Source organism: Gossypium hirsutum, chromosome D12, assembly GCF_007990345.1.
Source record: "Gossypium hirsutum isolate 1008001.06 chromosome D12, Gossypium_hirsutum_v2.1, whole genome shotgun sequence".
NCBI lineage: Eukaryota > Viridiplantae > Streptophyta > Magnoliopsida > Malvales > Malvaceae > Gossypium > Gossypium hirsutum.
The window spans coordinates 17,437,002-17,448,811 of NC_053448.1; the positions used below are offsets into that span (position 1 = coordinate 17,437,002).

The 11,810-nt window shown below is 31.8% G+C and overlaps 1 non-coding gene across 1 annotated transcript; it reads right to left on the bottom strand.

The window, feature by feature from the left end:
* Positions 1-9,779: 9,779 nt before the first annotated feature.
* On the bottom strand, positions 9,780-9,885 carry LOC121224833 (small nucleolar RNA R71). The gene has a single exon (XR_005922575.1). It is a non-coding gene; the product is annotated as a small nucleolar RNA R71 (small nucleolar RNA).
* Positions 9,886-11,810: the final 1,925 nt, after the last annotated feature.

Genomic DNA, 11,810 nt, shown 5'->3' on the forward strand with positions numbered 1-11,810 from the left:
AAATCGTATTTTAAAATCGTGCATTTGAGATTTATTTATTTAGTTTTCTTAGTTTAAAATCTTATTTTTTAATCACCCTCTTCAAACAAAGGGTACGTTTGGTTCACTGTAATGGAATAGAGGTGTAATAGGTAATCCTTTTGTTTGGTTGAATGGAATGGAATAGAACTGTAATAGTATTCTTGTATTTGGTTGAATGGAATGATGTTGTTATAGCATAAGGAAAAAAACTAAAATGACTAGAATACACTTAGCAGAAATTTTTTAGGTAAATGATTATTGTTATTGTTATTAAATTTTAATAAGATTATTAATATAAATAATAAATAATTTAATCATATTTTAACATAATTATTATTAAATATAATTTAATAAAATATATGAATTTATTAAAATCATAATATATAATACTATAAAATATAATTTAAAATAATTGATATTAAATATAATTTAACAAAATATATAATTTAATAAAATTCTTTAGTATTAAATATTCTTATATGAATTTATTAAAATCATAATATATAATACTATAAAATATAATTGAAAATAATTATTATTAAATATAATTTAATAAAAATATATAATTTAATAAAATTCTTAGTATTAAATATTCTTATATGAATTTACTAAAATCATAATATATAATACTATAAAATATAATTTAAAATAATTATTATTAAATATATGAAATAATCTACTTTATTATTTTTAAACTGCAATACATATTTAATGTGCTAAAATATCATTAGTGGAACAAATAATTTAATTATTCTACAATAAAAAATATTAGCAGTAATAAATAACTTGAGAATTATATTTTGCATAAACATAATTTTCATATATTAACACAAGGTTAAATGAAATTCATGAAATTCTATGTCATAATTCATATGTTATACAATTTTAGAACATCAAAAAGTTAGAACATTGTAATGACATACCATCCCAAATATTACAAACAGAAAAAGTTACGAAAATATCATCAACAGAACCATGATTTTTAATGGTCAGCAAGAAATCTTCTAACCCATTCCAACCTCACATCAGAAGGTAAACTAAAGAAAACGAGCATTTGAGTTGGATGATTTGGAATTTTACTCAATGCTCGATACCACTCATCCACGGTTAAACCTTCTATTTCACATTAGGTTGGATATAAATTTGTAGCTTTTTCTTGGATGATCTGGAATTCTTCTAACTTTTGTTGAACTACCACATCGGAGGCAATACTCCTACTGATTTGTTCGCCAATAGCCCGCATGTTTTTCGCCAATAAAGTGGCAGCATCATGAAGTGAAGAAAAAAATGATCACTTGCATCAGAATTCTTTTTTTTCTTCTTTGAAGATGAGGAACCCCCTTGGTTTTTATCTGGTTGCGGCTCGGTAGCAGAAACATCCATGTCATCCAAAGAGACATCAGCTTCGCAGTCATAGAATTCATTCCTTTCTTCATTAATATTTGCAGTAGGTACATCCTGAATATTTATTTCTTCAATAACATCAGCGGTTGTTTGAGCATCTTTCCCAGTCGCTCGATCTCTTGCGTATATGGCAGTAAGTTGCTCATAGTAAGGGAAACTACGATGTCTGAATTGATCGGCTTCTTTATAACTTTATAAAAATGAAGAAATCATATTAGTTATAAGTTTGGTAAAAATAAGATAATAAAGACTTCAAATAATTCTTACATTTAAATAAGAGTTCCAAACCGCATCTTCAGCAACAATGAGCTGCCTATGCTCATCCCAACCAAAACCGCTATTGTTTTGGCCATTAAGCATGTCATACATGATTGACCAATCCTTTTTTAGTAACCTAATCCTCGATTCAATATTAGGTCTAGCCTTCAACATTGCATTGGGTAAAGCCTTTTCTAACATTTTTTCCAACTCGTTTAAATAACCGGCTTTGAACCCCGTATCAGGATTAAATGTTCCAACATTGTGCAAGTCCACCATGTAGGAAACCAATGCTGCATCTTCTTATGGAACCCATTTCCTCTTGATTCCTCGAGAAGCTTGGGAAGAAACATTTGATTCTGAAACACCTTATCTTAAGAAAAAAAATTAAAATTAAGTTTAATATCATGAATCAAAAGGTGAACACTTTATAAAATTAAAATTAAGTTCAATATCATGAAACAAAAGCTCAACACTGTATAAAATTATAAAACATGATGAATGAAAAGAAATTAAATTATAATTCAACAAGTTTAGTACAATACAAAAAACAATTCAAACACCACCAAAGTTTCACAAACTAGATACATAAAATAACATAAACAAATTAACTCAAACTCATTTTATCCCTAAACCTAACTAATTTCTAGATGCTTGCCATTCATCGAACATTTGGTTGGCTAGTTCCATCCTCCAAGTAGCCCAAGCATCCGATGGATGAGTATTTACGATATTAGGTTCATCGTCATCTACCATATTACTAGGTAATCCTTCTCCGACCTCTGCTTCAATAGGATCAATACTCATATGGTTTCGAATAAAATTATGGAGCAAACAACATGCAATAATGGTTCTATTGTGCACCCTTACAGGATAGAATGATGGACTCCTAAGTATTCCCCATCTAAGTTTTAATAACCCAAAGCATCTTTCAATAACATTACGTGCTGAGGCATGTTTCATATTAAAAAAATTCTTGCAAAGTACTTGGCTGATAACCTTGACGCCACTCCTTCAAATGATATCGTTGTCCTCTAAAAGGTGCAAGAAATCTCTCACAATTTGTGTATCCAGCATCAACTAGATAATAACAACCTATAATTTTTTTTTAAAATGATTAATTCCCCAAAAAAAGTTTGATCTTAATGAATAATTCAAAGTCCTCTAACTATCCACTTTACCATGAGGAACATTTAGTCCATTTCTCCTACTAATGGCATATTGAAGAACCCGTCCATCAGCAACAGAACCTTCCCAACCAGGAAGAACATAAACAAATTGCATATCAGGTGTACAAACACCTAGCATATTTGTTGCTATGTCACCTTTTCGCGTTCGATATCTAGGTTTATCAACTGTTGGAACCCTAATCTTGATGTGGGTTCCATCAAGAGCGCCTAAGTAATTCTATATCACATGTTATAAAACCTTGAGTTAGGATATTAAATTTAAATCTAAATCAACTAAATTATGTACAAGCTATATATAAAACTCAGTCCAATACCTTAAACCATTTCCACCTTATGTCTGAAGAATTAGCTGTTATTGGCTCTGCTTTTTTAAATAACACGTCTTGTAAGCGTATGACAACATTTAAAACACTATGAAATGATCTGATAATAGTTTCCCCGGACCTATTGAAGTGATGCTTGATAACTCGATTTTTAAGGTGATGGGAAATGATATGTAAAACCATTGCCACTTGCTCATCAACAAGCATGTTCCTTGACGACTTCAATCCCCCTAACATTTGTAACATCTCACATAGTTTAAAAAATGGAAAATCTATTCACCCTAACTTGTTCAATACAGGTCTCGTCACTAGCATATATAAGCTGATACGATCCCGGCTCCGTCAAGTGATCCGAGTCGTTTGTATATGCGATCGTTAAACAAGAAGTAACGTTCGTTGATGTAATTTGATTTGGAAAGCTGAATGAGTATGGAACAAGATAACAATTTTGGGTTCAAACGGTAAGTTCAGAAAGTTTAGGGCTTGATGTTCGAAAGAAAATAAGAAATAAAAATGGTTCGGGATGGAATGGAGTGAAACGGCTTAAGGTCAAACTGAACCAACACTATATTGAATGTTGACCCGAGGTTTATAAGACACTTAAGGTGGAATTTGTGAAGGATAAGGACCTTGACCTGTTACCTAGGGAGGTAAGAACTAGAGGTATAGTTTTAAGTGAATGCCACACTCGACTCGAGTGATAAGTTCAGAAACAGACTAGTTTGATGCCACTGACAACAGATAAGCCAAGCTAAGTCCTTGAACGAAATTTGAGAGAATAAATCTCACCAAATAACTCAATATATATTAAAAAGTATCAAAAAGTCCCAAAAACATCTTATGAGCTTCATATTTATAGCTCAAACACATGACCAGCCGAATAGGCAATTAAGTACATGAATAGTCAAATGTATTCAGCTTTAATGAGCTGAATCTTCCTTGAAATTTCCAGGTAGCATCCTTGTGCATGTAGAACGTGAATGGTCAGCTTCTAGAGGCCTTGGATTCAGCTAATAATACCAAAATGTTGAATAAGCTGAATGGAGTTTGTAAGGTTCAGCTAATGTGCATATGGAGCTGAATTAATGCATGAATGTGTTTAAGGAGCTGAATGGAGGCATGCATGTATTTAGGGAGCTGAATGGGGATGCTAGATTCGTCCAATGTATTTAGATGCAATAAAGAGCTATTTTGATCTGCTGAATAAACTTGGAATTTGAATGTCCAGCTTGGGAAATCTTGAAGGCAGCTAACTCTTGGCCGAATAGTCACTTAGAAGAACTCAATCATCATTCATGCATGAGTACCGTCCAATGTATGTACCTGGAACAAATTAAAAACAACAAATTAAATGAGTTTAAAACATATTAAAATTCAGCAGCAGCTGAACTCATTTAATTTAGCTCATAAATTCGGCTAAAGCTAAGAAAAATTAAATGAAATTAAAAATCTGTACACATTTATATTATATACTAGCTAATACGCATTAAACATAAAATGTGACACAGTTAACACAAATAATTATGATGTCCAGATTTTGACAAATTAAATACTCATCATTTAATTAAGCTGAATTAACTAATTAAACTAACTTGATTAATTTATTCTAGCAACTATGTAAAGCATAAAATAAATCGAAGTTCAAGCTCAACGAGCTAGAGTCAGCTCGAATAAAGCTCCATTGAGCTGGAACAAACTAGACCAGTTTGCGAAAGTTTGCGAAAGATGCCTGATGAGGTGAACCAAGGATGTTCCCAGGGCGTGGTTGTATCATAAGCCTTTTCACATAATCCTGTTTTGCATAAAAATCTAAAATAGATGACCTAATCCTTTGTCTATAAGTATGTAGGCTATAGCTGGCACCCAATGTAAGTAAGAACCAACTCGCAATTCTACAGATTTGCAACCATATTGTCAATGCAATACCAATTGTTTTACGCCTCACACTTTGTGTAATTAAAGGCAGACGAGCCATTACTGCAAGATATCAATGTGTTCCATATTGTCAAATCGTAGTAAAAGGGTCACATTTCTCCAATCATAATTTTAATAACAGTAAAATAAAATTAAATAATTTAATTGCCAAAGAACTTACAGTGATTGTATGAATACAAGATGTTCAACTGTGGGTGGAGGAAGCAATCAAACAAGCCGCTTCAATAGGAAGCAATAACACACTATCAAAGAAAAATGAGAAATACAAATTTAGAATCTTTACGAAGCAAAAAATATAAATTAAAATTATCTTTGCAACTTGAAAATCATTTCTTTATCAAATTAGTTGTCATGAACTAAAAGCACTTTAGGCCTTGATAATACAATCACAGATGGCATGCCTTAGTCTATTAACCGAAACCTTATGTAGAAGTACACTATCCTTGTGAGGTAAACAAATTTTGAAAATAGCGGGGAAGCAATTTGCATAAATTCTTCGTCTTCAAAATCTTTGATCATATTATTATGTTGATGCTTTGTAGGTATATGTATAATTGAGGTAAAATTAAAATTTCACCTATATATTGAATTAAAATTAAATTTATATTTATACAATTGCACCAAAATGAAATTTTTAATTCACATTCTACATCAAATTAAAATTTATGTAATTTTAAGATTTATTTGAAATTTTGTTGTCACTAGCATTTAATATTCATTACAGTTAATTATGTACAAGCTTTTGTTAATTAAAGCAATTAAAGACTTTAAAATTATTAAACAATATTTAATAATTAAATATATAATTTAATTATTTTTATTTTAATAAATTGGAATATTAAAAATAATATAATATAATTAATTTGTTAATACATAATTTAATTAGTTTTATGCATTTAATTATTTTTATTTTAACAAATGCATTATTTAATAAATTAGAATATTAAAAATAAAAAATATTAAAAATAAAAAAATATAATATAATATAATTAATTTTTTAATACATAATTTAATTAGTTTTATGCATTTAATTATTTTTATTTTAACAAATGCATTATTTAATAAATTGGAATATTAAAAATAAAAAATATTAAAAATAAAAATAATATAATATAATTAATTTGTTAATACATAATTTAATTAGTTTTATGCATTTAATTATTTTTATTTTAACAAATGAATTATTTAATAAATTGGAATATGAAAAATAAAAAATATTAAAAATAGAAAATTTAATTTAATTTAATTAATTTGTTAATACATAATTTAATTAGTTTTATGCATTTAATTATTTTTAATTTACTCAAATGCATTATTTGATAAATTGGAATATTAAAAAAATATTAAAAAAATATAATATAATTTAATTAATTTGTAAATATATAATTTAATTAGTTTTATGCATTTAATTATTTTTATTTTAACAGATGCATTATTTAATAAATTGGAATCTTATATATAAAAAATATCCAAAATTTACTTGAATTACAAAAATAAACAAATGCATTATTTAGTAAATTGAAAAACATTTGCATAAAACCAATCCATAACAATAAAACTTGAATAATAATTGAAAAATAATAGTTAAAATTAAAAATAATAAAAATAAACTGTTTTGCACTAACTATTACAATAGTCACTCAAAATTATTACAACCACCTTAGTCAACTAAACAAATAATCGAACAAGAAATGAAACAAACAAGCTAGTCGAAACACTAGTTGCGCATGTTCTCAGTAGAAATCAACTCTTAAAACTTGATCAATGCCAATTAATCATCTGCTAAAAGTTTGATTACCCAATAATGCTTATCAAACAGTTTACTACTGTTTTGCACATACATATTTAACATTATAAAGAGAACAATATAGCTCATGGTGAATAAATAAAACACAGGGCAAGTTTCATATTCATTAGGCACAAGGTGAGCAGACTTATGATATAAAAAACAGAACAAGGTGAGCAGATTCAGTAGGCACCCTACACCATAACTCATAACTAAATTTTCATATTCATTCACAAATCAAGACACCCATTGAATTTCTTTACAAACAACGAATAAGCAGATTAACTTGTTCAATAGGAGTGTGTATGATTAACAATCCCTCACAATTTCTTATACCTATGTTGCTCTAACTCATGTCTTTTTTTGTGTGTGTGAATTGTCCATGTTTTCCATTCATCCGAACAAGGGTATGGGAAAACATCAACTTAACAGAAACCAAAACATGAACCAAAACAATAGAGATAGATAATCCATAAACAAAAATGGAAAACATCAACTTAATACAGAAAAACATGAAATTAACAGAAACCAAAACATGATCCAAAACATGAACTTAACAGAAACCAAAACATGAACATAACAGAAACCAAAACATGAACATTATAACACAGGACCTTCTTTATTTAATAGTTTTAATATATTATTTGCAACTTTTTTGGTTAATTTAGATTCCTGGTGCATGCATATATGAATCATACGCAAAAAGTCAGAATCCAATACAGGGGTACAAAGTTACACTTTTTTTTAATTTCATTTTATACTATTGGATCCAACCTTCTTGTGTGGTATCTCAATTTTAAAAAAATATAAATAAAATGAGATAATAATATGAATTACAACTTACAGTGTTTTATAGTTTGGAAGAGAAAAGGCAGGACCTTCTTACATGCAATGTCACTGGTCAACAGGACTGGAATGCTCGCTTGTTTATCCTGGTGGAAATCAAATGATAAAACATAATTAACATTTCTCAGCATAAAGTTTTATGTATCATCATAGCATTGCTTTGCGTGGTAAAGAACCAAAAATTTGGAAAAATAATTACAAGCTAGCATAAAGAAATGGACCAAAGAAATAAAATTTTCACATCACAGCAAGAAGAGAAGAAAAAGAGAAGGGAGACTCAGAACTTAAGAAAGAGAAGCACTTTTCAACTCTTAAGAGACAAGCATGGCTCTCAAAAGATGTAAAACAACTCAAATTCCCAAGATATCTCACTATCTCCCTTTACAAAAAATTGGAAACATTTGATTCTGTTTTATCTCTTGCCATATAAAAAATTGGAAATTTTAAGCAATCAAAAGCATACTAATCATGTTATCTACAAAGCGTGAGAGTGTTGTTTTAGTTTCAGACTCGAAAGAAAGATGAGCACGTTCACTGTATTTCCCCTATATTAAAATCACATTCTGCAGATTGACCAGCAAACACTCACTCACTCTCACAGCACAACACAGCAAGGAAAGCAATAGAATCAGGCAAACATGTAATAGAATAAACAAATAATAGAACATGATGAATGAAAAAATCTTCATCTGTTCAATCGAACGTGCAATACAAAGAAAAGCCGAATGGAAAATGCTAGAAACGAATCAAAATTAGGAGAACAAAAACAAATATTCCAGATTTGAGCACAAGCAAAAGCAAAAGCAAAACAAAATCAAAATCAATTTTACAGAAAAGAAAAGAAAAGAAAAACATGGAAAAAATTTGGAAGAAGAAGCAGAAATCTGGAGAAAAGAAAAGAAATATGAGAAGAAAAGAAGCGTACCGTACCAAAAGAAGAAGTAGAAATATAGAAGGAAAAAATGGGAAACCTCGGGAGAGGATGAGGGCAGAAAATGGAAAACAAAATTGGGAATTGGTGGGGAATCCCTAATCGCCGCTTCAAACTCAGAATGGCTATTATAGCCAATATCAGTAATAGACACGGAAGGGAATAGGGGTGTAATACGATTACACCCAACCAAACGTCTGTTTGGTGGTGGGCCCAGGGAATAGGGGGTATGCATACCGATTCCCCCAACCAAACAAGCTGAAAGTATTTTTCTTCACCAAAGTGTTTTAAATAGCATTCATAAATAATTCTTTTCACAGTCCCTATGGGTACGATAACTCGACATTTACTTGTCACTTTATTACTTGTTGCGATTGTGTACGCTTGCACATTTTCGTTGTTCCAAGTTTTTGGCGCCATTGTCAGGGACTGTGTTCTAAAAAAGTCATTATTTGTGAAGTTGTTAGTTTTGCATTTTGGTTTATTTTTCTGTTCAAATTTTAACTTAGTTAATTTTTCTGTGATCATGTCAGGTGTTTGTGAGTATTAACTGAATCATCGATTTACTCCTTGTAGACCCTGAGATTGAACAAAATTTGAGACAGTGAAGTAGACAAGCAAGTCAGGGAAGGACTGAAAAGATGGACTTTAAAAATTCGAATCAAGGAAACGGAGCAAACCTTGCTCAAAATCCTATCCTTATTGCTGATGATAGGGATAGAGCTTTGTGACAGTATGTCGTGCCAATATTTCATGCTCTTAATCCAGGTATTAGGAGACCCGAAATTGAGGCACAACAGTTCGAGTTAAAGCCAGTCATATTCCAAATGCTTCAGACAGTGGGCCAATTTAGTGGAATGCCTACCGAAGTTCCTCACCTACACTTAAGACTGTTTGTGGAGGTGAGCGATTCTTTCAAGTTAGCCGGAGTACCCGAAGATGCATTACGATTGAAGCTGTTCCCATATTCACTAAGGGACAGAGCTCAAGCTTGGTTGAACTCATTACCACCAAACTCAATGTCAACATGGCAAGAGTTAGCAGAAAAATTCCTTATGAAGTATTTTCCGCCTAGCAAGAATGCTAAGTTGAGGAACAAGATCATTGATTTCCAACAAATGGATGATGAGTCATTGTCTGAGGCATGGGAAGGTACAAAGAATTATTATGGAAGTGCCCTCATCACAGAATCCTACATTTCATACAACTTGAGACATTTCATAATGGTCTTAATGCTCACATGAGGATGGTAGTGGACGCTTCTGCTAATGGTGATATCCTTTCTAAGTCTTATAATGAGGCTTATGAAATCATTGAGAGGATCGCTAGCAACAATTATCAATAGCAAACCAATCAAGCAACGTCAGGAAGACGAGTAGCTAGAATACATGAAGTAGACGCTCTTACTTCACACGCATCTTAAGTATCATCAATATCCTCAATTTTAAAAAATCTTACTACTAATGGGTGTAATAGTTTTGTAGCACAACCACTGAATCAATTTGAAAATGTAGCTTGTGTTTATTGCGGGGAAGGACATTTACTCGAAGAATGTCGATCAAACCCAGAATCTATGTATTACATGAGTAACCAAAACCATAATCGAGGAAGGCAAGGGCTGCAATCCAATTTTTATAACCCATAATGACGAAACCACCCGAATTTTTCCTGGAGTAACCAAGGGGCAGGAACCAGTAACAATTATGTCCAACCTAGATCGACCCAGCCACCTAGTTTTTCCCAACAAGCTCAGAAACCAACCCAAGCTGAACCATCCAATAGTCTAGAGAATCTATTGAAGGCATACATGGCGAAAAATGATGCCTCTCCAAGGAATTTGGAGAATCAAGTGGGCCAGCTTGCAACTGAACTCAGAAAATGACCACAAGGTGCTTTACCTAGTGATATAGAGAATCTGAGGAATCCAGGGAAGGAACATTGTAAAGCGTTAACATTGAGGAGCGAAAAGACTTTAGAGCCCAATTCCGTTGAAGTTGAGAAGGAGCCAGATGATGCTCAAAACTTAGAGGAAGTTCAACCGAGTGTTGAAATTCCAGTTTCACCAAAAATTGAATCGGCGAAATTTGACAACGTAACTTCTGAACCAGCTAGTTCTGATAAACTAATAACTCCGCTAGATGCTGAATTGCCACAGAAAACGAATCAACCAGTTCCAGTAAAGAAACCTCCACCACCCTACCCTCAAAGACTTCAGAAGCAGAAGCAGGAAATTCAATTCAAGAAGTTTCTAGTCGTACTCAAGCAACTTCATATCAACATCCCGTTGGTTGACTCTCTTGAACAAACACCGAACTACGTAAATTCATGAAAGATATCCCATCTAAAAAATGAAGGCTTGGAGAATTTGAGACGGTAGCCCTAATGAAGGAATGCAGTGCATATCTTCAAGACAAACTACCCCCAAATTTGAAGGATCCTGGATGTTTTACCATACCTTGCAATATTGAAACAACATATTATGGTAAGGCACTATTTGACTTGGGTGCGAGTATCAACTTGATGCCCATGTCAATATTTAGCAAGTTGGGGATAGGTGAAGTTAGACCTACTACGGTTACACTTTAATTAGCAGATCGATCCTTAGCACATCCAGAAGGAAAAATCGAGGAAATATTGATACGTGTAGACAAATTTATCTTTCCTACTAACTTTGTAATTCTAGACTTTGAAGTAGACAAAGAGGTGCCAATCATCCTAGGAAGACCATTCTTAGCAACTAGAAGGACCCTTGTTGATGTGTAGAAGGGCGAGCTTACTATGCGTGTTCAGGATGATCAGGTAGCATTTAACGTTTTGAAGTCCATGTGATTTCCTGAAACAATTGATGATTGTTCTACAGTGTCCGATTTAGAAGATTTAATCTTGGAGAAGGAACTCAATTATGTTGAGGACCCATTGGAACAAATTTTGACATTAGATCCTCCAAATGATGAAGAGGAGGATGAATACTTAGCTTTGTTAGAAGCTAATCAAAGGGGATTTAATCTGCAATCCCGCTTTGAATCTTTGGAGTTAGAGATAAGGGACTATGCCCAACCAAAAGCGTCAATCGAGGAGCCACCTATATTAGAACTGAAGGTACTTCCCTCACATTT